The 26,873-nt window shown below is 45.9% G+C and overlaps 1 protein-coding gene across 1 annotated transcript in view; it reads left to right on the top strand.

Annotated features, from left to right (window-relative positions):
- The first annotated feature begins 794 nt into the window (after window positions 1–794).
- LOC144806516 (uncharacterized) overlaps window positions 795–26,873 on the top strand; it is a 52,416-nt gene continuing 26,337 nt past the window's right edge. The window contains exons 1-3 of the mRNA XM_078672859.1: window positions 795–986; window positions 2,788–2,905; window positions 14,612–14,681. The gene's annotated coding sequence lies outside the window, so the exon portion shown is untranslated. The remainder of the gene's footprint in view (window positions 987–2,787; window positions 2,906–14,611; window positions 14,682–26,873) is intronic.

Genomic DNA, 26,873 nt, shown 5'->3' with positions numbered 1-26,873 from the left:
AACGGACTCTGGAGCAAATGAGTTTTAAAGGTGTCCAATAGCTTCCGGTAGAGACTATATAGAAAACTGAGAAAAAGGAAAACATCAAGTGAAAACGGACTTGGAAGCAAATGAGGCGGGAGGAGTAAAAGCACAGAATGGGAGGCTGATGCTAGCGGTTTCGAATAGAAAGCTAAAGAAGGGAATGTTTGAGAATGGAGAAGGGGTAAGAATAGTTGCAAACAAGTCGGATGGGGGTGGGGGTGGGGGAGAAGCGGAGTGAGCGAGTGGGAGGGAAGCACTGGTGAAGCGTCACGTTTCAAGAGCCTGGTGGGTGGGGGGGGCGGGGGAGCCAGCGAGTGGGAGGGAGGAAAGGAGCATATGGGGATGGGGTGTGAGTGAGGGGGATCAGAAGCCTTTGATGGTGGTGTGCGAGGCGAAGCGCGTACTGGAGAAGCGCCACGCTTCAAGAGTTAACATGCATTGTGAGAAATCCGAATGGAATCTGCTTGGTCAGAGAGTTTGTTTTAACTACATTACTCTCGTCTATTTATCCCTGCGGGATAGAATAGTCGAGACCTCAAAACTTCATCTTGCAGACGAACCAAGAATCACGCTTGAATGTCACAACTTTTTAAAACAAGGTAGTCAGGAAAGTGTGGCGAATATATTGCAGCTCTTTGCATTTTGGCAGCCCCAAGCAAATTTGAGAACAGAGTGGATGTATGTAGCAGAGACGAGTCTGTTCACCCAATGTGAGTGGTGATATCCGCTTTGCTGATCTGTCTGCAGTTATGATGCTGCTGACAGTAGCGTGTCTGCTAAAAGTGATGGCGTGACTGGTGGAACAGTAAAGCCAAATAAGAGAAAGTTATCTTCCGACACCGCAGTCTTCGTGACTAAGACCAGTAATACTGTAGACTCTTGAGACTCACAGCAGTAATTTCTTCTTTCAGAGCGTTATTGCTGCAGATGGAGTGAAGCCAAGAAGTAAGCACATTACTAAGGTACCAACAACGTTCAATATTGTTCATTTGTATTAACTGTTTCTCTTTTGCATCATTTTGAAATGCATTTTCTAGTTTTGTTGCTTTTTGTTTAGTTTTTTTCTTGTAGGCTGTTACCTTTGGTTTAAAGGGAAAGATGTTGTAGTGTGTGATCTTAATGCTGCAGTTTGCATTTCATTACCATTATTTGCTTATCCTGGAAAATCTCCAGGTTGTAGGAGGTTTGCTGTTCCAGAGTTCTTTCTTCAGCAACTGGGCTGTTGTCGCTCTGTGGCGATCTGTGGTCCTGTTTCTCTGTTCTTCTTGTAGCAGCTCCTATCAGAGCTTCATCCTCCCGCCAACGATAATAAGATGCCAGGCATCACACAACACAGACTATGTTGGGTTAAGTCCATCTGCTCTGCGCAGTTAGAGCTAAGATAAAGTTCTACGGACCCATCAGGCTGTGAATGTAACCTAAGGGCTTAAGATGAAATGTAGAGCTTACCTCCTTCCTGAGTGGCTCCAGTCTGCTGTGTGCAGACCCGATAGCTGGCAGCACCCTGGAGTATGTATGTATAAATCAGATTATGTTGGAAGTAATCTGCAATATAGTGGCAGGCAGCCCCCTGCCATAGAGTAGGGTTTCTCATAGTGTTTTAATTCCTGACACATTAATGGAGATTGTCTTTTAACAGGCAGAAGAACAACACTGACCATATATTTCTCTGTATTTGTTTTTAAAATAATGTACACATTCGGAATGGCATTTCGTTCTGCTGGAATAATAAGACAAGTTATCTTGCACTCTATGTTGTTGCATGGATTTTTGGCTGCAATGCATTCCATGTTTTATTCAAACGTGCTTTCTACAGGGCGCACATACATGATTTGCTGCTGTAGAGAAATAATGCTCCTGTGTACTGTGGCAGATTCTGAAATATTGAAAAACTTCATGATTTCTCTTTCAGCACTTCATAGTAAAACCTTTCAATTTTTGACTTAATCATTTGGCAGAAACATAACTTTGTACCATTAAAATAGTTTTGATGGGGAACATTCATGTGGGTGTGGACTGGCTCGACCAGAGTGCTTGCTGACTTGGAGGAGTATGGAGTTGACCACCTTGCCTGGTCCGGTGTGGAACCAATCCAGCGATGCTTTGCTGCAGACTCATTTGCCCTGATAGCTGGTCAATAGTTTGAGGAGGAGGAGGTGAAGAGCTGGCTAAGTGTGCCATAAGCCTGGCAGTTCAGTACATCCCTGAGAAATGAGCTTTGAGTCGATGTAGTGTTCCTCTTATACCACGTGCAATTCATCCTCTCCAAAACCTCAAGAATTCCTGGGTGTCAAGGGCGGCTGATTCTGATTGGGTGCTTGATAGTTTTCCAGAAACTCATGTTCTTGATTGTTCATGTTTGTCAGTAGTTAATTAAACACGCCCAGGGGTTTTATCTCTTCAGTGACACAAGCTGCAATAAAACTTTCTTTGTCGTCAAAGAATGGAAGGGCTGTGGAACTGTCATTCATCTCACTGCTAAGCAGAGCAGTGTCATGCTTCACCCTCACTCAGGCCTCTGATTTTGACCAACATCGCTTAGAACAATGGGACTTTAAAGACAATCCTTTTAATGAGAAAAGCAAAACTACAAGTCCCGTAAGCAATAGTGGTGGAAGGTGTCACGCATGACCTGGAGCAACATCCGATTCAGCACATCCAGTTCCATTTTTTAAGTATTTGACACAATATTGAATTTATAACCTTTGTTTTTTATGGTCATGAGTCATCAGATATACTAAAAACGTGTCTTTTATTTTCAAGGTCAATTAAGTAATGGTCACCAGCTTGGAAGCTCTGTTAATTCTTCGGTATTTGTCATTGATCTCCACATGTGGCTGGTTTGGGTCTGCCCCTGCATCATTCCCGATAACTCACACAGGTAAGGAGCTTGTAGCAGCAACATGAAAACCCCATACTCGTCTTTAAGAAGTGCGCTCCGAGGCAGGTATCCGATCATTTTTGTGAAACAAGCAAGGGTCAATATCTGCTATGTACATTTGTTAAAATAAAACACAGTTATACTGTTCCGGAGGTTCAGTCCCAAAGACATTATTTAGTTATTTATTTAATTATACAAGATTTATAATGCGCATGGCTGCCCCAGCGACGAGGCGTCCCAGCGCAACCAGAACCGGAAGCGAGAACAGGGGGGCTTACAAACACGGGAGATTACAGAGTGGGGAACAACCATGTTTTTAATGATTTCCGAAATGGCAAAAGATTGGTGGTCAATCGAATGCTAACTGGCAGAGAATTCCAAAGCTTGGCTGCCATGAAACAGAAAGAGCGACCCCCCGTCCTTGCCCTCCTCACTCGAGGGACACAGACCAAACTGTGGTGTACGGAGCACAAGGTGCCCCTGGGCAAATAGTACTTCAGCAGGCCAGATAGCCCAGTAGGGGCTTGCTGTTTCAGGATTTTGTGCGCAGTGCACAGCACCTTGAACTGAATACGAGCTTCGATCGGCAACCAATGCAGTTTCAGAAGCACTCATGCAACAGATTGGGATCTTGGAAGTCCCACTAACATGCGGGCTGCCGCGTTTTGAACCCTCGGCAGGCGTTATTGGCCCCTAAGTATAGGGCATTGCCATAGTCAAGCCTCGCAAGAATGGAGGCTTGCATGATGGTTTGGCGAACGCTGGGCGGAAAGAGACCAAGCAAAGGCCTCAATCCTCTCAGAAGGCCAAAGCAAACAGCAGCAACAGCTCTGGTCTGCTTCTCGAATGTTAGACCGGAGTCGAACCAAACACCCGGTTCTTTACCGTCTCCTTCAGAAGCGGGGCAGGTTTCAGATGTTCAGGCCAGCACTGCGTGGACCAAAGCTCCTGGTCCTTCCCAAAGAGAAGAATCTCGGACTTGCTGGCATTTAGTTGAAGGCAATTAGCCTTCATCCAGTCGGAGATAATCGCCAGATCCTCTGTAACTGAACGCAGATACCCTAGGAAGCATGTGCTTTTAAGACAAGTTGCGGTCACTTACCTGAAGGTGACATGCTTCATCATTGGGCTATGCTCTTCACCAGGTCGGCGCTACAATGCCGGGCGGGTACCACAAGAGGGGATTTTGTCGGAGATCTTCTAACACTATCAATGCTACAGCAATTCCTTCCTAGTGCTGAACATCCTTGAATCCCATTGTTCATGACGAGCTCAGCTCGTCATGAGCACACAAGCAGTGTACTGCATGACCAGCTGAGCTCGTCATGAGCATGGAAGGGGTTAAGAAGTACGCCGGATAAGCATAGTAGGTCAGAGGATGTTGTGTCATAAGATGTGAGATTGGTGAAGTCTGAATATAAGATCAGCTATCGACCAGTTGCCGCAATATAGTTCATGTGATCTTCCTGGTCCATGTTGAGATTAAAAACAGTGGCAGAGAAACTGAGGAACTAATGCCCCCTATCACTGTGTGAAAATGTCGATCACCTATGGACCTGCTGGTAAGCTGGGGTCTATACTTCATGTCAACTTTTTTCATGCCTTGTGTAGTCATGGAGCAATCTGTTGACATTTTATCAGGACCAAATATGGGAAAATGGGTAAATGTGACCTAATCTTCTCCACAGCGTGAGGAGCTCTGTAACTCAAAGCCCTGCACCGTGCATACGTGATAAGGTGCCTATTAACTTCTTACAACCACAGGTGAGCACTGCCTAACAGAGTGCACTAGATACGGTAACCCTCCTAAAATTCAGGACATATTGACTTATCCAATAGCGAGGACGCCGCATCAGAGGGCAACTGGTTTGAAAAGCACATGCTTCTAGCGTGCCTGCATTCAGTTAGAGATAATGTCTGTGGGACTGAACCTCCAGACCAGTATACTGTGAGTTGATTTATATGAAGAATGTGTATACTGGACTGTATTTTCCTCGTCATCTCTTGTGCTATGTAAAATAAAACGCAACACACCGGGAGGCCAACAAATCTATCATACATTTAATGCAAAAATAGCAAAAGGCCAAGCAAACTAACAAGTGACAATTGTCTTTGCAATGGACGAGAGCATCCACCCTAAAGCAAGTTGGAGTATATCATGCTAACGCTACACAATGTATTTTTATGCACTTTTCTCCTAATACAAGTCAATGAAACATGAACACGTGATAGAAACAGTTACTGAAACAACACTAATGAGTAGGAGGCAGGATCTTCTCTCGAGAGGAATGTGAGGAGTCCGTGAGGTGCAGATAAAAGATACACAGACAAGCTGCAGAATTCACTGTTTCTGGAAATAACACTTCTGTTTGTCAATATTCAATTTACTACAAGATGCAGGAAAGTGTGCAGATGAACATCACTAAATAAAATGGTTCTGGGCCCTAATAGAATCATGTAACTTTGCAGGCATATTAAGGCGAACAGTCACAACAAATTAATATAAGAATATTGTAATTTGGTTCTGTAATATATCAATGCACATTGAGGCATTCATGTGTAACCAATTATCGGTATTAAAGAAACCAGTATATCCAGTTATGCTTTCTCAATTCCTGCTTGTAATGAATACCAGAGGCTAGCGCTGTTGCTAGCCAGCTCCAGTCACCAGTGGCCCGTCACATATTATCCTCAATAGGATCAATGCCCAAGGCCTGTGCAGCCGCTAACCTGCCCTAGTCAGTAGTGACCTCCCAGACCTGTTATTCTGCATATAATCAGCAAGGCTTCGGCTCTAAATACACTCACCCCCACATCCTTCCCGTATAATAGCAATGTAATTTATTTACTTACATCATACGGTAGGTATCGCACTATATCACACGATCCCAAAAACAAAGAAAATCAAAAATTGCCTAACCATTCAGCACTCCATCTTGTCAAAAATGACTAAATCACACCAAGCACTATAGCCTGCCACATCACATGGCACACTCAGCCACAACATGACTAGATACCACTGCAGGGATTTGGGACCATTAATCCTATGTTTGAGGCATGTGTGCTGTAGATGCACATGCTTTGCATACTTCTGTCATCTTGTGTTGGTTCCGGATGTTTGCAAGTTGTTTTTCTTTGAAGAAGTCTTTCCAGTCACGAGGTAAGGTGACTCCTCCTTTCAGTGATAGTGCACATGGTCATTGACTCCATTGTTAGATTGTTTTTTACCCCCAACGGGTTCGGATGTGTATTGCTGCGCTCCGAAACCGTTCCTCGGGTTCCCCTCGGTGCGCAGCAATACACTCTACCCTCAACAGTATTGTTTCAGTATGCATTTCTTTGTTCTCCGCATTTCAGATTGATGGACAAACTCTCCATTATTGATAGAAATCCTTGTGGGCAACCGTTGGGCTACGTAGGGCCAGCCTTCTACAAATGGAACGGACTCCATTCCATTTCTTTCCTTGGTACCACGCCAAGTACCCTCGCACTGGCCTACATCAAGTTTGTAACTTATGTCTCTCTCCGGAGGACAAGGAGGAAGACTGTGACGCTTGTAAGTTCTTTTAGTCCAATAGGACTCTACCCGATCATCAGGCTCGATGACGAGAGAGGCAGAGCCAAAGCATTCAAAACACTCTGGATATCTTTGCGGAAGAATCTGACCTAGAAGAGATAGAAGCGTCCTCCGTTGAAGAAGAGGCGATTCCAGAGTCCGATTCCAAGCTCGAAATCTATCTGGAGTCCCAAGATGTGCCTTCGGGACATGGTGCCGTGAGTACCGAAGACCCCTTGCCCCCTAAATCCTCTTCTAAAACTCATAAGGCTACAGCACCACCTCTGCCTTCTGGCCAAAGTCGGCACCGAGACAATGTTTCCAACGTCACATCCCTCGGCTCGGCACCAAAACAAACCGTCAAGCCTTCCAGCTCCGGATTGAGTCAGAAGGAATTACCTTCGGATCCGAAATCATCAGGCTCCAGGACAAATCTGGTTAGGAGCCGAAACCCTCCGCTTCGAAACACCATCTCGCTTCTGAGGCAAAACATTCTATAGACTAGCCGAAATCCGAGGACAATGTTCTCGAGCCTCCATAACCAATTTTAGATGTTCTTAAGGCCAAATTGGATCCCAAACAAAAGAACATTTTAATTAATCCTGATACTGGACATAAATCCAGTGAAACACAAGCATCCTGGAGAGGACACTTCTGATAAGATTCCCTAAAAGAAGAAGGACATGGCTACTAACCATGTTAATCCTTCCCCACAACCCTCCCCGTCGCTACCTTCTTCTCCACAGTTAATAATTGAAGAGCCCTTACACATAACACCTCAGGGATCTCCACATCCAGATCCAGATGTGGACAAGGTGATGATGATACTCATTTGCCTGCAGACCCATGGAATGATTACACCATTGGCCTCCAGTAGACAATGAGCCAGACCGTTACCCAGCAAAGCCATCACCACCAGATGATAATATGGCTTATGAACAGCTCATTGCCAGAGCAGCAGAGTATCATGGGGGTACCATCACATAAAGAGACATTAGAGGAGGACTTCCTATTTGAAACACTTGAGTCTACGCACAGGTCAAGTCAAACACTCCCAATGCTTGAAGGCATGATGAGGCATGCAGATGATATCTTTAAAGACCCTGTCAGAGCATGTATTATAACTCCAAGGGTAGATAAAAAATATCAACTCTCACCATCAGAGCCTGTGTTTATTAAGGGACAATTACCTCTTGACTCTCTACAACGCTTGCAAAAGAGCTAACTCGCAAACCTGTGGGGATGCACCTCCCCCAGATAAAGAATCCAAACTTACAGATGCCTCTGGGAAATGAGTAGCTGTTCAAGCCGCTAACCATTGACGCATCGCAAACACACAGGGCCTACTAGCTAGGTACAACAGGGCACACTGGGATGAGATGGAGCAACTGCTCCAATATCTCCCAGACTCACACAAAACTAAAGCACAGCAGTTAGTTGAAGAGGGGAAACTCATTTCTAACTCCTCAATGAGATGTGCTTTAGACGCAGCAGACACCGCAGCTAGGGAGATCAATATCTCCTTAGAAGGCGTGCATGGCCTAGGATCTCAGCTCGGGAGATCAATACCAGCATTCTCTTCTGAAGACGTGCATGGCCTAGGATCTCAGCTCGGGAGATCAATACCAGCATTCTGCTCAGAAGGCGTGCATGGCTTAGGGTCTCAGCTCGGGAGATCAATTCCAGCATTCTCCTCAGAAGGCGTGCATTGCTTAGGATCTCAGCTTGGGAGATCAATACCAGCATTCTCCTTAGAAGGCATGCATGGCTTAGGGTCTCAGCTCGGGAGATCAATCCCAGCATTCTCCTCAGAAGGCGTGCATGGCTTAGGATCTCAGCTCGGGAGATCAATTCCAGCATTCTCCATAGAAGGCGTGCATGGCTTAGGGTCTCAGCTAGGGAGATCAATACCAGCATTTTCCTCAGAAGGCGTGCATGGCTTAGGATCTCAGCTCGGGAGATCAATTCAGGAGAATTACCAGCATTCTCCTGCATGGCTTAGGATCTCAGCTCGGGAGATCAATTCCAGCATTCTCCTGAGAAGGCGTGCATGGCTTAGGATCTCAGCTCGGGAGATCAATTCCAGCATTCTCCTTAGAAGGCGTGCATGGCTTAGGATCTCAGCTCGGGAGATCAATTCCAGCATTCTCCTTAGAAGGCGTGTATGGCTTAGGATCTCAGCTCGGGAGATCAATACCAGCCTTCTCCTTAGAAGGCGTGCATGGCTTATCATCTCAGCTCGGGAGATCAATACCAGCATTCTCCTCTGAAGGCGTGCATGGGTTAGGATCTCAGCTCGGGAGATCAATACCAGCATTCTCCTTAGAAGGCGTGCGTGGCTTAGGATCTCAGCTCGGGAGATCAATTCCAGCATTCTCCTCTGAAGGCGTGCATGACTTAGGATCTCAGCTCGGGAGATCAATACCAGCATTCTCCTCAGAAGGCGTGCATGGCTTAGGATCTCAGCTCGGGAGATAAATTCCAGCATTCTCCTTAGAAGGCGTGCCTGGCTTAGGGTCTCAGCTAGGGAGATCAATACCAGCATTCTCCTTAGAAGGCGTGCATGGCTTAGGATCTCAGCTCGGGAGATCAATTCCAGCATTCTCCTCTGAAGGCGTGCATGGCTTAGGATCTCAGCTCGGGAGATCAATACGAGCATTCTCCTTAGAAGGCGTGCATGGCTTAGGATCTCAGCTCGGGAGATCAATACCAGCATTCTCCTCAGAAGGCGTGCATGGCTTAGGATCTCAGCTAGGGAGATCAATACCAGCATTCTCCTTAGAAGGCGTGCATGGCTTAGGATCTCAGCTCGGGAGATCAATTCAAGCATTCTGCTCAGAAGGCGTGCATGGCTTAGGATCTCAGCTCGGGAGATCAATACCAGCATTCTCCTCAGAAGGCGTGCATGGCTTAGGATCTCAGCTCGGGAGATCAATTCCAGCATTCTCCTTAGAAGGCGTGCATGGCTTAGGGTCTCAGCTAGGGAGATCAATACCAGCATTCTCCTCAGAATGCATGCATGGCTTAGGATCTCAGCTCGGGAGATCAATACCAGCATTCTCCTCAGAAGGCGTGCATGGCTTAGGATCTCAGCTAGGGAGATCAATACCAGCATTCTCCTTAGAAGGCGTGCATGGCTTAGGATCTCAGCTCGGGAGATCAATTCAAGCATTCTCCTCAGAAGGCGTGCATGGCTTAGGATCTCAGCTCGGGAGATCAATACCAGCACTCTCCTTAGAAGGCGTGCATGGCTTAGGATCTCAGCTAGGGAGATCAATTCCAGCATTCTCCTTAGAAGGCGTGCATGGCTTAGGGTCTCAGCTCAGGAGATCAATACCAGCATTCTCCTTAGAAGGCGTGCATGGCTTAGGATCTCAGCTCGGGAGATCAATACCAGCATTCTCCTTAGAAGGCATGCATGGCTTAGGATCTCAGCTCGGGAGATCGATACCAGCATTCTCCTTAGAAGGCGTGCATGGCTTAGGTTCTCAGGTCGGGAGATCAATACCAGCATTCTCCTTAGAAGGCGTGCATGGCTTAGGGTCTCAGCTCGGGAGATCAATACCAGCATTCTCCTTAGAAGGCGTGCATGGCTTAGGATTTCAGCTCGGGAGATCAATACCAGCATTCTCCTCAGAAGGCGTGCATGGCTTAGGATCTCAGCTCGGGAGATCAATACCATCATTCTCCCCAGAAGGCGTGCATGGCTTAGGGTCTCAGCTCGGGAGATCAATACCAGCATTCTCCTTAGAAGGCGTGCATGGCTTAGGATCTCAGCTCGGGAGATCAATTCCAGCATTCTGCTCAGAAGGCGTGCATGGCTTAGGGTTTCAGCTCGGGAGATCAATTCCAGCATTCTCCTCTGAAGGCGTGCATGGCTTAGGATCTCAGCTCGGGAGATCAATACCAGCATTCTCCTCAGAAGGCATGCATGGCTTAGGATCTCAGCTCGGGAGATCAATACCAGCATTCTCCTCAGAAGGCATGCATGGCTTAGGATCTCATCTCGGGAGATCAATACCAGCATTCTCCATAGAAGGCGTGAATGGCTTAGGATCTCAGCTCGGGAGATCAATACCAGCATTCTCCTTAGAAGGCGTGCATGGCTTAGGATCTCAGCTAGGGAGATCAATACCAGCATTCTCCTTAGAAGGCGTGCATGGCTTAGGGTCTCAGCTCGGGAGATCAATACTAGCATTCTCCTCAGAAGGCGTGCATGGCTTAGGGTCTCAGCTAGGGAGATCATTTCCAGCATTCTCCTCTGAAGGCGTGCATGGCTTAGGATCTCAGCTCGGGAGATCAATACCAGCATTCTCCTTAGAAGGCGTGCATGGCTTAGGATCTCAGCTCGGGAGATCAATACCAGCATTCTCCTTAGAAGGCGTGCATGGCTTAGGATCTCAGCTCGGGAGATCAATTCCAGCATTCTCCTCAGAAGGCGTGCATGGCTTAGGATCTCAGCTCAGGAGATCAATACCCGCATTCTCCTTAGAAGGCGTGCATGGCTTAGGATCTCAGAGTTTAAGCCTGAGGTTCAACAGCCCATTTTGAACACTCCCTTTGACAAAGAACACCTGTTTGGTCCTTTAGTTGACCAAGCCTTGGAAAAGAAGAACAAGGACACTGAAGTAGCAAAATCCATTGGAGCACTCCAGTCCCCATCCAATAGGGGCTCCTTTCACTGCTCATTTTACATAGCAGGGTCCAAAACAACATCCTCAGGCTCAAATGCTTCCTCCTACAAAGGTAACATCCAATCCTTTTCCTCTGGAGGTTTCTACAGAGGAGGATATAGAGGAAACAATTCCAAAGGCAGACCCCTGCTCAAGAATCCCTCAGCGCCCCCACCATCCTCAAGAACTACCGACCCATCTCCCTCCTCCCTTTCGTGACCAAAGTCACAGAGAAGATCGTCCATGCCCAGCTAACAAAATTCATCGAAGAAAACTCCATCTCGACCCCTCCCAAACCAGATTCCGCAGCAACCACAGCACCGAGACCGCTCTCCTCGCTGCCATAGACAACATCCACACCCTGCTCGACCAAGGGCACACTGCAGCTCTGATCCTACTCGATCTCTCTGCAGCATTCAACACCGTCTCCCACCGCACACTCACCGGCAGACTCCACGACGCCGGCATACAGGGAACCACCCTTGACTGGATCTGCTCCTTTCTCACCGGCAGAACCCAAAGAATCAGACCGCCACCCTTCCGCTCCAAACTCACAGAAATCAACTGTGGAGTACCACAAGGATCGTCGCTCTGCCACACGCTCTTCAACATCTACATGGCCCTCCTTGTCACCATCGTCAAACAGCACGGACTCAGTATAGTATCCTACGCCCACGACACCCAGATCATCCTCTCTCTCACCAAGGACACTACACAATCGGACAACTGTACATCTACTTCACTAGTTGGGTTTTACAATAATTGCACAAAAATCTCACCTGTGTCCGGCACAAGTGCAATCTTATCTGGGAGCTTCCATCAACACTCTCAATGCTCTAGCCACTCCCAATATAGCCAGGATTCACACTATCCAGGCCACACTATTACAATTTCAACTCAACCAATCATTACCAGCCAGAGTCTTCATGCAACTGCTGGGAATTATGGCATCCTGCGTTAAACCCGTTTGCACATGCAAAATCACTGTTGGCCATGTACAATTCCAAAATAGCAAGTTGCAGTTTTTTTGCGACTCTCTATTTAAGAATTGCAAATCGCAATTAGGAAGGGGCACTCCCTTCCTAATTGCGTCCGCAATGCTATGTGTGAATGTTTTGAGACCACAATTGCGGTCACAAAACACTTGCAAATGGCCACCCTCTTCAATAGGGTGGTAATGGAGTCGCAATTTCGAAGGGGTCCCCAGGGTACCCCTTCCACTTTGTGACTGTGCCTAAAAATATTTTTTAAGGGTCGGCTGCATTTAAAAAAAAGAAAGGAAAAAAAAAAGCTGCTTTATTAAAAAGCAGTCCCAGACATGGTGGTCTGCTGAGCCCAGCAGGCCACCATCCCTGGTAGGGCTGGCATTCCCAATGGGCTCGCAAATTGCGGGATGCTCATTAATATTAATGAGCCTCGCAATTTGCGACCCCGACCTAGTGTTGGTAGACAGCGGGAACCATCGCTCGCTGCAGTGGTGGAACTCTCAAAACTTAGCAAAAGGGCGGCCTTTCATAGACCCGATTCCACAGTAACCGGCTGGGGTGCCCATCTTCAACATTACAAAGTCCAGGGGCTGCGGTCAGACAAACACAAACGTCTCCACATCAACTACCTGGAACTTCTAGCAGTGTTCATAGCACTCAGCTTTTCTCACCCAACTTGTATGCAAGACTGTTTTAGTTTGCACAGACAACATGACAGCAATGTACTACCTACAGAAATAGGGAGGGACTCACTCTCTCCAGCTGTCGCACCTTCACAAAGCATTTGGGATTGGGCGATTCGCCAGAAAATCTATCTCCTAGCAGAACACCTCCCAGGAGTAGACTATGCTCAGCAGACACAGGTAGCATGTACACAAGTGGGAACTTCATCCCCAAGTTCTCCTTCCCTACGTTCAAAACTGAGGTTTTCCACAGATAGATCTGTTTGCCACAGTGCACAACACAAAAAGCCCAAACTCTGCATCCAGGTTCCCACACCCAGCATCCGAAGACAATGCCCTATGGACGATTTGGTCAGGGATATTTGCTTACGCTTTTCCGCCTCTCCTGCTAATTCCATTACTAGTTCGGAAGCTCAGACAAATGTCCCTCACTGATCTTAATAGCCCCCACTTGTTCTCGTCAACCTTGGTACTCTCATCCTTCGAACTCTCAGTGGTTCCACCTCAAAAGCTACATCTCACACCTTGTCTCCTCACTCAGAGCCATTGAGAATTCAGACATCCAATTCCCAGAGAACTCAACCTAGCCATTTGGCTCCTGAAGTCGTAGAGTTTGGTTATTTACAACTACAACCAGACTATATGAATAATTTCAAGGAAGCTAGTAAGCCAGCACTAGAGCATGTTATGCAGCAAATGGAAACGTTTTGTTGCCTATTGTAACAACAACAATATCAATCATCTTGATGCTTTTGTGCAGAACATCATTTGTTAACTGTTGCATTTACAATAATGTGGATCACTTACACATCCATTTTGTTTACACCTGGGAGTCGTAGCTGCATACTTGCAAAATAGACAACACCTATCTCTCTTCAGAGTACCAGTGATTAAAGCCTTCATGGAAGGATTAAAAAGGGTTATACCGCCAAGTATTCCCCCTGCTCCAGAGTGGAACTTAAAAACATAGTCCTTACAAGGCAAATGGGCCCGCCTTTTGAACCAATGCACAAATGTCTGTTACAATTCCTATCATGGAAAGTTGCTTTCCTCATAACGATAAACTCACTAAGGAGAGTTGATGAACTTCAGGCATTAACTATACAAGAGCCTTTCTTTCAACTTCACAAAGATTGAGGGGTTCTACGTACCAATCCTAAATTTCTCCTTGAAGTAGTTTCTGCTTAGGGGTAATTTGTGTGCGATATCAAATTAAAATAACATAACATTAGCATTTTCATTATTTATTGAACCATCGTAATTATTGTATAGAATTTATGTGCTGCAATGATAATAGAGCAAAAGACACACAATTGATGGACGGAATGCAGAACAAATCAAAACATTGATCCTCAGTCAAGAGATCTGGGTAAATCCATCATTATTTTGCTCACCATGCCACCCCAGTTCAGACATGGCCATATGCAAATCGGTCTTGACCCTGTGCCTTATGAGAACAGTCCAGCCCGAACTGCAATGATAATAGAAGCAGATAAAAGTAATTGGCAAAATAAGCACATTGAACAGAATAAATAGTTCCACCATCTTTTAAAACAATGTACATATGCAAGCATATAAAAACTGTATATAGCGTTTTCCTACTATGCTTTCCTGTGTGTGTGTGTCTGTGTGTGTGTCTGTGTGTCTGTCTCCCATTCCCTGTAGGCAAAGTATGTAGCTCCCCGTTGTAGAAGAGTGGGTCAAGAGGGAGCACACTGCATTGAATAGTTTCTTGGTGTGCACTTTTTATTAGTATTACAGGAAATCACAATGATTGATTGTCTCTGTTATATTCTTCTTTCCCACAGGGTCTTCTTCCTTAGTCCCTTAGGTGAGCCTCAGCCGCCGTCGTCTCTCGGACAGAAGAAAAAGACTCAGGTAAGTGTTTTTGCTTTATGGTTTAGTCAAGGGTGGACGTGAGGGATAAATAATAGCTATGCATAAATGTCAAGGGAGGGTGTAGAGGTTGGAGCAACCAAAAGAAAAAGAGTAGCCGATGATTTCTGCTCGTGTCTTTGTTTCCGTCTCACTTATTTCTTTTTCCCTGGTTCCCTTTCACCCCTTAGCCTCCCCTCCTGTCCCTCTCTTACTTAGCCCCTTTCCAAAAGCCCCGTAGATGCATACGTACCTGGAAGAGCCACGTCCCTTCGGGGCCATGGCGTGGTGACTCCGTGTCCTTCAGTGAGGTCTGGTCTTCTGGTTCGGCTTTCCCTCCTCTGCCAGGTTCGGGTGTTCTGCTCGCTGACAAGCTGTGACCTCCCCTGGGCTCCGGTTCTCTCTCTCGTAAAGCTGTTAGTCCTTCTCTGTCTTTCCGGTCTTCCCCACTGGTTTTTACGCCTCGCGTTCCCATGCCGCGTGTAGCTGGACCAACTACTGACCAACCTGACGCACTCTCCGCCCCCGCCTTCTTCAAGTGTGTATCCTCTGATGTCCGTCCTCAGCTCCGGCTTAAAGGGGCCGCCTGCCGATTCCCCTCTCTCCACTTCTTGATGACAGCAAAGCGGACAACCGGTAAAAGGGGACTGTGAATATCGGAGGGGAGAAATATATGAAGGGATGGCAAGGCACTCCTTATCCTCTATCCCATCGTCTACCACAGGGGCTACCTGACACACCCCACCCCCAGACGCACCCAAAAATAGCTTATCCTAAAAACCCACCTCCCAAAAACAAGACACCAAAGAAAAGGAAAATCTTACGAGCTTCAGGTGATGTCCCTAGTGTCTGAATGCTAGTGTTTGTTTAGGTTTACAGGAGTCCAGATGTTACATAGCAAACCTTGTCTATGCATGCCGTGTATTTTTCATTCATTCATTCATTATTGTAGTATTTATGTAATCCACTCATCGCGTGCCAGAAGGTAGATCTGTGTGGCTACAGTTGTTTATATAGCGCCAGACTAGATCTGGTCTATGTCTCCTGCTCCACAGCTTGTACCCGTAAAAGTGCATCCCTTGGAAGCAAATCCACTTGTATTCCAGTTTAAGCATATTTATTCTCAAATCCACTGTTCCACAAGTAAATTCAAATTCAGTCTGCCCCAATTCATTTTGGGTGTTCTCCCTTCATCAGGGTATGCATGTGAGGAATTTATCTTGTATGTTGTGTGCGGAAAATAGTGAGGTATCGGGTTCTGTCAGGCCTACATACTCTGCAAAAACCCTCAAACACCATAGACAGAAATTGGCACGAAAACTGAAAATGCAAAGAGACAAGTTTATTAGTACCCCATGGGGTGGTGGTACATTCCTACAGCACCCTTCGGCAATGCAAGAAGTATCACACCGAACATCAGAGCGCGACCTCTTTTATACAGTTTAGCAGCAATAAAAAGGTAAGTGGTATACATTTGAACGGTTTTAGGTACATATAAGGGCATTTTTGGAACACAGCCAACATGTGGGAGCAGCTTAATACCACTGGTCAGTTAGGGGAACATTCCTAAGGAGTGACCGCTCTCTAGTCCAAAGATCAGATGGACGCATGCGCGAGACTGACCATTGCTAAAAATAGCCTGTTGCTGGGCAGGGTAAAGGTTCATTAGCATGAAGGAAGGACGAAAGGGCACGCTGACCAAGAGGCCGCATGTTCATACAAAATGGAAGCCACCGAATACAAAATGGCCCCCACACGTTTAGTCAAGTTAACAGAAATGTTCGTGTAGCTGAGCTTAACGCTAACTCAGGTACTGCCAAATTACGACAGACGACCCTTTTAGCGTTTAGCTGAAGCTACCTCATAATGGAAGTAATCATTAATATCGATCAGCATAATTTGCTTGACTTCAGCATTACTCATCTGTACATTTTTAGCAATAGCTCATTTGGATGGGATACAGGCTGTAATACATAGGCAACAGAAGAAAAATATCCCAATAATCACACATAGAACACTTAGCAGTTTCCAACCCCAGGTACTAAGCAGAGCCTAAAACCAGCTAGAAAAAGTCCAAGTACCATTGTCAGTGTGAATTTCAGAAGCAATTCTGTGCAACCTAGAGATAGCATCATACACAGATGGTGAATTATCTGGCACATAAACGCAACAACTACTTCCGATGATGCGGCATGCACCCCCACGATCAGCTAACACCACGTCCAGAACCATCCGGTTCTGAAGTGTAACGATTCTTGTAATCTGAAGCTCTTCAGTTATATTCCCTAAAGCAGAAGCAGTTTCATTAGCAACTGCCTCCACAACACGTGTTAGCCGCCTAATTTTCCTGCTGTTTAGAGCGGCGCCCACAAAAGAAAATAACCCTAAATTAAAATCCACATATTGTTGTAGAGAGGTGTCAGTTTGATCAACCCCATCAATGTCCAATGTCCTCTTAACTCTATTTAAAATAAAATCATGATACAATACAAAATCATTATGGTACATAGGTGGGGCAATAAACACAGGGGGTAATACAAAAGATACATAACATGTACCTAACCATCCAAGAGGAAGACGATGATAACCTTTATTACCGCAAATAAAGTAAGTGTTTCGTGAGGCCACAAATGAAATACCATTAGGTGTATCAAAGGCAAGAGTAACATTGCATTCACTTCTCCCCACCGGAATTGTTCCCTTATTCCTAATACAGAGATCTGCTTTCGTATCAATGGCAGCAATTACGTGTAAACTAGACATATTTGTAAGTATCTGATTAGTGAAGATGCGAGGTGTAGACACATTGTCCGGTCGATATTCTTCCCACTCGAATTTAGTTCCTTCTGCTTGTGGATAGCCATCTCGATCGTTATAGCAAACTTTGTTCAATCGAAAAAGTAGTCCACCTTTTGTTGGCCATCTCAAAGTAAAGAGAAGAGTGTACCAAGCATTGCATGACCCATTGTGAGAAAAAGGAAGAGGAATAAGTGGGGTTCCTCCATTCTTCTGATGCCCAGGTAACATCCCACATACCCAACAGTTGGATGTGTTGGTCATATTATGCGTGTGGTGTAATATCTGAATGAAGCTATTATTCAAATAAGTCTGTCTATGTCTTTCTTCGTGATAGGGCAAAGTAAAATGAAAATGTTCAGATGGAATTGGAGTGGTAGGCAGTAAATAGTCCCATGCAGGAAATAGTCTTTCTATAGTCCAAGCTATTACTGCTATTACCACTATAGTCGTAGCAAAAAGAACTGCACCCAAAAATTTTCTATTTCTCAATGTCATAGGTGCCATAGTACAAAGAACAGAAGTCTCAAGAAACCAACTAAAAAATAAAAATATGGTGCTGAGAACCGAGGCTGCCGTTGAGTTTTTCTCCGAGATTCAAGACGGGTGTCGCTACACTGGACAGAACTGATCCCCCCCCCTTGATATTCCCGGCTTCCGTTTCACAAACCTCGGAACGGTTACCAACCAGTCATGAAAAATACAAAAAAAATTATTTCCTTGGCCGTAGATTGTATTTCACTCCACCAGAAATAGCGTGGTCCGGGAAGGCTCCCTCCGACTCGTTGGGCATAACAGCTGGGCTTTTCTCCGCATTCAAGATGTCTCTGTAATCGGACAGCACTTCAGGGTTCACCAGATCCGGAGAGACACGTCGTCAGTGCGTTGAATGTATCCACCGCTTCTTATTCGTGACTCGCACAGCCGTTCGCGTTGCCAGCAGCACTTGCTCAGGGCCACGCCACCTCGGCTCCAAACTGCTGGATCTCTCAAACACCCGGATCATGACATGATCGCCAGGACGAAGATTGTGAGCCTCTCCAATGGAATTGTCGGGGAGTGCTTCTCGAACCTGTTGATGAATAGAAAGTAAATCATTTGTTAATCGTGCCAAAGAATCGTTCATCATTATACAAGGCACATCATGTATCAAACGAGGCTTTGGAACTCCCCAGATATTCATAGGCCTTCCAAACACCACCTCATAGGGTGTGAGGCCAGTCCGAGAGTGTGGCACTGATCTAATAGACAATAATGCCAATGGCAAAGCGTCCGGCCATTTCAAAGACGTGGATGCCACGATCTTTGCTAGCTTCAGCTTCAAAGTCGCATTATACCTTTCTACTAGACCTGCTGACTGCGGGTGGAATACAGCATAGAACTTTTGTCTTATTCCCAATCCTTTCAGGACATGCTCCACTATTTTCCCAACGAAATGAGGGCCATTATCATTCCACAAAAATTTACAGACACCATAACGTGGGAAGTACTCTTTCAGTAACACCTTAGCTGTTGTTAACGCTGTATTATCCTTCGTGGGGTAGGCTTCAACCCATTTACTGAAAGCACACACCACCACTAGGACATACTTGAGGTTATTACAGCGCTCCAGCTGGATGTAATCCATTTGCAGTACTTCGAATAGTGCAGTAGGTGGAACGAACCCTCCTTTAGGAGTAGAGGTCCCTTTAGCAGGATTGTACTGTAGGCATATCAGACAGGTCTGTACTATTCTCCTAGCCGTGCTGGTAATCTCAGGATGCTCCCAAACTCATGTAAGCAACTTAGTAATCGCAAGAGCTCCAATATGCGCCAGCCCATGCGTCATTTGAACCATTGCCTGCAAGTAAGCAGCAGGTAATTTCCATCTCTTCATGTCTTTGCTTCTCCAGCAACCCTCATCATCCAACACTCCCTCTATTGCCCATGCTGCAAGCTCCGCTTCAGACGCTGATTTCTGTATGTCTAAAACTTCCTCTCTAGCATCATGCCATCGCTCGGCTTGCGATCTCACCACATACATAGGGGAGTCATTTTGCAACATGGCAGTCTCTCTCGCTATGCGGTCTGCAAAAGCATTTCCTTGCCCTATTTTGTCTGTCACTTTCTTGTGTGCACTACATTTTATTATCGCCACCTTCTTTGGACATAATAGTGCATTCAGGAGGTTGCATACCAACTCTCCGTACATGATGTGTGTTCCGTGTGAGGTCATAAACCCTCGTTCCCTCCAGAGTAGGCCAAAATCGTGCGCTACTCCAAAGGCGTAACGACTATCAGTATAGATATTCACACATAGACCAGCGCTTAACTCACATGCTTTCGTTAAGGCTATCAATTCAGCCGCTTGAGCAGATTTTTGTGGTATTCGTGCTGTTTCTACCACTGTCTTAAGTGTCGTGATCGCATAGGCTGCGGAAGCCGTACCATCTGGCAATCTCACACACGATCCATCAACCCATAGTTCCCCATCTACATCAGGAAGTGGCGTGTCCTGTAAATCGACACGACCCTTTGTTTGTTCGTCAGTCAGAAAAACACAATCATGTTGTTCTTCCTCCTGGGTCTCAGTAACAGGATATGGCAATAAAGTAGCGGGGTTCAAAGTGGCGCACCTCTTCAATGTAATGTGTGGCGCCAACAGTGTTAATTCGTATCCCGTTAAACGGGCACTGGTTAGATGTTGCGTTTTCGTTTGGTTCAGCAAAGCATCTACTGCATGGGGAACTAACACCAACAATTTGTGTGACAAAACTATTCCCTCACTTTGCCGTGTAGCTACTGCTGTTGCTGCAACTGCTCGAAGGCATCCAGGCAGTCCTCGAGCCACAGGATCGAGTACCGCTGAAAAATATGCGCAAGGCCTCTGTTTATCTCCGTGTAACTGTACCAAGACTGACAATGCGCACCCATCCTTCTCATATACATATAGTGTAAAGAGCTTTGTGTAATCTGGTGTACCTAACACTGGCGCAGAACAAAGAGCTTGTCTCAATTGTCCAAAAGCATTTTGACATTCGTCCGTCCATTCGAGGGGGAGTGGTGCAGTTTTGGACAGCAACGCTAACAAAGGTTTTACAATGTACGAGAATCCTAGTATCCATTGCCTACAGAAGGACGTCAAACCTATGAAAGCACGAACATCCTTCTGCGTGCAAGGGACTGGTGTATCTAAAATTGCTTGAATTCGGTCTGATGTTAATGCACGTCCCTCCTTAGACAAAAGATGACCAATATATGTCACCTTTGGTCTACAATATTGTAGCTTCTTCTGCGAAACCTTGTGATTGTGTTCCGCAAGGAAAAAGAGCAGGGAGAGGGTACTCTCCTCGCATTGCTCCTGTGTGTCTGCTGCAAGCAGAATGTCATCAACATATTGGATTAGTGCCACCCCAGACTGCAAATCAAATGAATCAAGTTGTCTTTTCAAAGCCTGACTATAAATGCTAGGACTTTCTGTGTAACCTTGAGGAACTCGACAAAATCTATAAGATTTATTATTTAATGTAAAACCGAACAAATATCGGCTATCAGGATGAATGGGGATCGAAAAGAAAGCGTTTTTCAAATCGATCACCGTAAATGTAGTAGCTGTGGGTGGGACCAGAGTAAGTAATGTGGTGATATCGGACACTACTGGATACTGGGGTACAACTATCTTATTAATTTCTCTCAAATCAATAATGAAACGATAAATCTTGGAGTCTGTATCTTTCTTTAGAATCTGCAAAATTGGACTGTTGCAAACATTGTAGGGAACTTCCTCCACCACCCTGGCCGTTATCAAGTCATTCACAATATGTGTCAAAGCCAGTTCGCCTTCTCTAGAGATCTTGTACTGATGAACACGAGGTAAAACCGCTCCCTCCTTCACAGTAATGCGCACAGGAGGAATAATCATTCGACCCACATCAGTATCGGAAGTAGCCCATAACGTGCTTGGAAGGGAAGCTAATGCATCGGACTCTTGCATGAGGCACAATCTCTCAATTTCTGGGTAGTTCTCATTCAAAATAACCCACACCCCTTCAGGGGCACAGCGTATTGTTGCATGAAAATGCTTTAGCATATCAAGTCCCATAATATTATCTGGTGTATTTGAAGATAATAAAAACGGACATGGGGCAGTAAATTTATCAACATGAAATGTAAGGGGTTGAGACAATGGGCTTAGTGAAGGTGTTCCATCGAACCCTATTGCTGTAATCGTTTCGCCAGACAGGGGAGCCCTTGGAACCAAGCGTTTGGACAGAGCACTACGAGTAGCTCCTGTGTCGACCAGAAACTGATCAGTAGAACCCAAAACATGTGCTGATATATATGGACCCCTTTGATCAACTGGTACTTCAACCGATTCCACACCCCATCCTACGCAATCCTATGCATGTCTATTATCCTGTGACTCAGTATTTTCTCCTTCAGCTATCTGGTATTGATTCCGCCGATCAAAAGTATTATGTTCAACCTGACCACGACCCCTCTCTTCAAACCTACCACGATCATTCGCTCCACCTCTTGGTCCTGAATAACTATTCCGTGACCTTCCACTTCCTCGACCTCTCTGACTACGCTGTTCACGAAGTACCGGACAATCTGCGAGCCAATGTCCAAACTGCTTACAGTATGCACACTGATCCTCAGATATGTTGGAACGAGGGGGAGATGTAACGTACGATCCTCGTCTACCCCTATCATTCCCTCTCGATTGCGTAGCACAAACCTGTGCCAACATCACTTTCGTCTTTAAGTCCTTCACTTTCTTCTCACTACTTTCTTTAGCCTCTAGTTCCTGACGTTCATAATACTGAGCCATAGTTAATAAGGAGGCAGGCGTTGCCGTGGTCCATGAACTTTCACTAGCCTTTAATCGCTTTGCAATTTCCGGTAGGAGATTAGCCACATACTTGTCTACGAATAAGTGCCTGCCCGTGTCCTCTGTTAATGATTGTCCACTGTAATCATGGAATGCTTCCTCAAAACGTGAGAAGAAATCAGAAACCGATTCGTCTGACTTCTGCTTACAAGACGCTAACACTGTCCAACCTATTTTCTTAGGGGGGACAAGCGTTTTTAATTTATTCAAGATAGCTGTTGGTAATTCTAAAATTAACTGACACGGTTTACATGCAGGTTCCCTATCTAAATCAGCTCTCACTATGTCCTTCCACTCTGCACCTAATATCGTTCGATCGTCAAACTTACGAATCGCCCTCCACATATCAGGAGGCAATATCAGTCCAAAGAAAAGATCAATATCAACTAATGTCATAATACACGAAGAAATAGCACCCTCCACACCTTCATAGAAAGCTGCTGGATTTTTACGGGGGTCAGGCAAAGCATTCTTAAGTGCCATAACATCTGCTCTATTCCATGGCGTATAAACCCAATTATACACAAAATAGCCCTTTGAATCTTTAGACATCTTATCATCATCCGTACCGTCCCCTTTGGGAGGGACATACAAAGGTGCGGCTTCCCTCATAGGCAAAACATTAATCGCAACACTCTTATCTGATCCATAGATAGGGCACACTCGAGAAGTTTCCGTCGATTCAGACGCTGGTGGGTTCGATGCCTTTTTCACCGCTCGCAATCGTGTCGCCTCATCCCGTAACCAAATCAACCGTCGGAAAAATTCCTCCGCATCTGAAAGAGCAAAAACACCTTTACGGAAATTCTCACGACCAACTGATATATCCTTAGGTTCAAACTCAGGAGATTGTTTTCTAAACCGCTCAACAACTTCGCCTGCAAAATGATCTAAAAAATACAATCGTTCCATGTCGGACCACTTACTCATAAAATCATCAACCTCTGAAACAGTTATAGAATTTGCATTAAGTTTACGGGCAATCGAACGCAATTCCGTCATACGCTCGGCATGTAACCTGGTACGTTGTCTGTCCTGATTATCCTCGTCCGATTCCACATCCGGAGCCGTAGGCTGAACATACGGAGGCGGGCAACGATCTAACAATGAAAAATCATCTAATTCATTAGTAAGGACAGGATAGAGAGGACGCCGAAGAGGAAACTGACCATTAACCTGCAAGTTACGTTCTCGACTCTCTTTCTCTTTCTGTTCCTGCAATTCCTTCTCCTGTAGCTGTAAAGCTTTATCCCGAGCAGCCTTTCGCTGCTCTTTGTCCGCCAAGGCTTCTGCACGCTTCATTCGTTCACGCACCGCTTTCTCCCACATACTCACACAATCAAACATATCCTGTCTAGACCTGCGCTGAAACAAACACTGTTCTACATACTGGACTTTTCGCAAGTCGAATGACCCATGTAGTGGCCATTGCAATTCGCGATCAGGTTTAGTGTATTTGTGCCATAACGTGCTATACATTATGGGAGGAAGGCCAAATTTAATGTACATTTCGCGATTAGGAGTCCCCTCTGGGGGAGCCGGCTGAGATTCATTTAATCGATAAGTGGTACCATTTCCAAAGCAGCACATTCCTCGGAGTGTGCTGAGAACAGGCATGTTCAAAATATCACGAAAAAAACGCGATATTACATAAAATGGCACTTAAGGGTACTTACGCACGAAGTGCCGTCAAACAAATTCAAAAGCAGAGAAATATCCCTACATGCCTGCCTATGTGAGGTGCACTCCACATATAATTCAAATCATAGGTCCAAATGTTAGCTAACTCATACAAATTCAAATTCAAATTCAAAAAGCCACAGTAAGTGTCAGTAGACTACCTTACCAAACATAAGCTTACCAAAGATCTTCAAAAGTGTCCAGATTTCCAACTGCCAAGTTCTGTAGCCGAATCAGCCAAAACAGGCACTACACGACAAGCCAAACGATCAGAATCTTAGTCGAGGACCGGCGCCACCTGGAAGGTCAGATCAGAAGGAAGGGAAAAACACCGTGGGTGCCGAGACTCGGGTCACTCAGTGGCAGCGTACGTGTCCATAGCGAGTTTCCAATCCTTCGTCGTGACCTCTCCTTCGGGCATCCGAGTCGCCGATGAGTCCCTTCGTGGTCGCCAATTGAGGTATCGGGTTCTGTCAGGCCTACATACTCTGCAAAAACCCTCAAACACCATAGACCGAAATTGGCACGAAAACTGAAAATGCAAAGAGACAAGTTTATTAGGACCCCATGGGGTGGTGGTACATTCCTACAGCACCCTTCGGCAATGCAAGCAGTATCACACCGAACATCAGTGCGCGACCTCTTTTATACAGTTTAGCAGCAATAAAAAGGTAAGTGGTATACATTTGAACAGTTTTAGGTACATATAAGGGCATTTTTGGAACACAGCCAACATGTGGGAGGAGCTTAATACCACTGGTCAGTTAGGGGAACATTCCTAAGGAGTGACCGCTCTCTAGTCCAAAGATCAGATGTACGCATGCGCGAGACTGACCATTGCTAAAAATAGCCTGTTGCTGGGCAGGGTAAAGGTTCATTGGCATGAAGGAAGGACGAAAGGGCACGCGGACCACGAGGCCGCATGTTCATACAAAATGGAAGCCACCGAATACAAAATGGCCCCCACACGTTTCGTCAAGTTAACAGAAATGTTCGTGTAGCTGAGCTTAACGCTAACTCAGGTACTGCCAAATTACGACAATAGTGACATAAGAATTAACTTGCATTGCAATCTAATCCTGCAGATACATAAATTAATAGTTTACTGCATGTCCTGGTAGAGCCTAACTGCAAGTCTGCGTTTGTGTTATACCAGGGTCTTCACCTTTTCGATAGTGAGAGCTACTTCTGATCGAGGAGAATTATCCTGATCCACTGCCTTTATCACGTGGCTTAGCTAAGGGTAGATGAATGCCAAGCATCTTAATTGCGCCCCTAGAGCACCCAGTCCTGCTGCAGTGAGCACATAGCATTTGTAGCACTGGGTTAGGAAAGGTTTACCTGTAGGGCCCCTAAGCCTTTGTAGCACTGTTAGGTTTACCTGCGGGACCCCAAGCATTTATGGTACTGGTAGGAACGGTGTATCTGTGGGGTCCCCAGGGACCCGTTTGGTTCATTTTATTCTTATTAACGAATCCCATCTGAGAGGTGAGTGTTTCACTGAGGGTTGTGGTCTCTTTGTCATACAATACATGGGATGGCATTGTTCTCTCTGAGTGAGTGTGAAGACAGAAGACTTCTATTATCTGGTGAGTTGCCCTCCTGTTCATTGGCTCCTGTCCAGATCCTGGCCCTGGTTTAACAATTCAAGATTAATGTTCAGTAGTGGCAGTCACAGTATAAGGACTGTGAGCAAGACCTGCTGTATAGTTTTCGCTGTCCTAGGAAATATACCTGCGCTGATTGCAGTGTCCGATTTATAAAAAATTGCACATAGGGTGCCCCTTAGAGGGGTCCCGTAAAATCTACCACTCCTTAGTGTGGTCACCGACTGGCCTGAGCCAGCCTGCTACCACCAGACAGTGTTCTGTCCTCATGGAGAGAGTGCCTGTGCACTTCGAGGTCAATAACAATGCCTTTCCTGGGTGGAGGTGCTCACACCTCCCCCTAGTCAGGTGAAGCCATCTGTGGTAAGGATTTTCAAAGGCCTTGCCGCCTTGGTAATGCGACCCCAGCCTCTCCTGTTAGAGGGAGCAAGCGATCTTCCTGTCCTCACCCCCTTTTAGGCGCAAGGATAGGTGGGAAACCTTAGATACAACAGGAGGTGTGCCCCCGCCCCCTCTATTAACTCCATCCTTCAGGTGCTGGAGGCGAGGTGAAGTACACTTTGTAGTGCCCACCCTCTTGAAGATGATGGGCCTTATCCAATCAGGGCTAGGACTATGTCCCCTTCCCACAGGAGGTGGGCATGATAGAGGGTATAGACACCCCAGGAAAGGGGCCCATTAGCCTCTACCTGTCACTCCCTTGTAACACCCTTAAATCAAGATTTTAGGTGTCATCCCCAGACCATGAATTTCAGTTCTTGGCGACCTAAGGGCACTGCAGCCTTCTCTGCTGCTGAGGATCTGTAGAGAACTATTGTCTTGGTCCCAGTCCTACTGGCCTGTCTGCATCCCTGGATGATCCAGAACCAAAAGTCAAGTCGTCTTGCAGCCCAGCGACCTCCAGAACCTTGGGAGGACTACCTGCCTTCGATAAAGGGCAATCTAGTTTTATGTAGTGTGATTTGGCCAGGGAGTGTCAGGACAAGACAAGCTATGTTACTCACTCTATATTTGCAAACTTTGTGTTTTTGGTCTAATCACTCTCACTAATGTGCACTGTATTTCGTAAGCGTCTTATCCTTCCACAGGATGAGTCAGTCTTGTCTTGGTCTCTTTCCTGTTTCCCGGCACTTAAATGGCACACCGAACCCTCGAGGGAGCAGTGACCCACTAGCAGGCTTTTGTGGAGCACTTTGGTCCTGGTTGTAGGGCTGCATTCAGTAGGGCACCCACTCTGTC

Source organism: Lissotriton helveticus (assembly GCF_964261635.1).
Source record: "Lissotriton helveticus chromosome 1_1 unlocalized genomic scaffold, aLisHel1.1 SUPER_1_unloc_8, whole genome shotgun sequence".
Lineage (NCBI taxonomy): Eukaryota > Metazoa > Chordata > Amphibia > Caudata > Salamandridae > Lissotriton > Lissotriton helveticus.
Note: the sequence above shows the minus strand (reverse complement) of the source record. Positions and strands in the feature narration are given on the sequence as shown.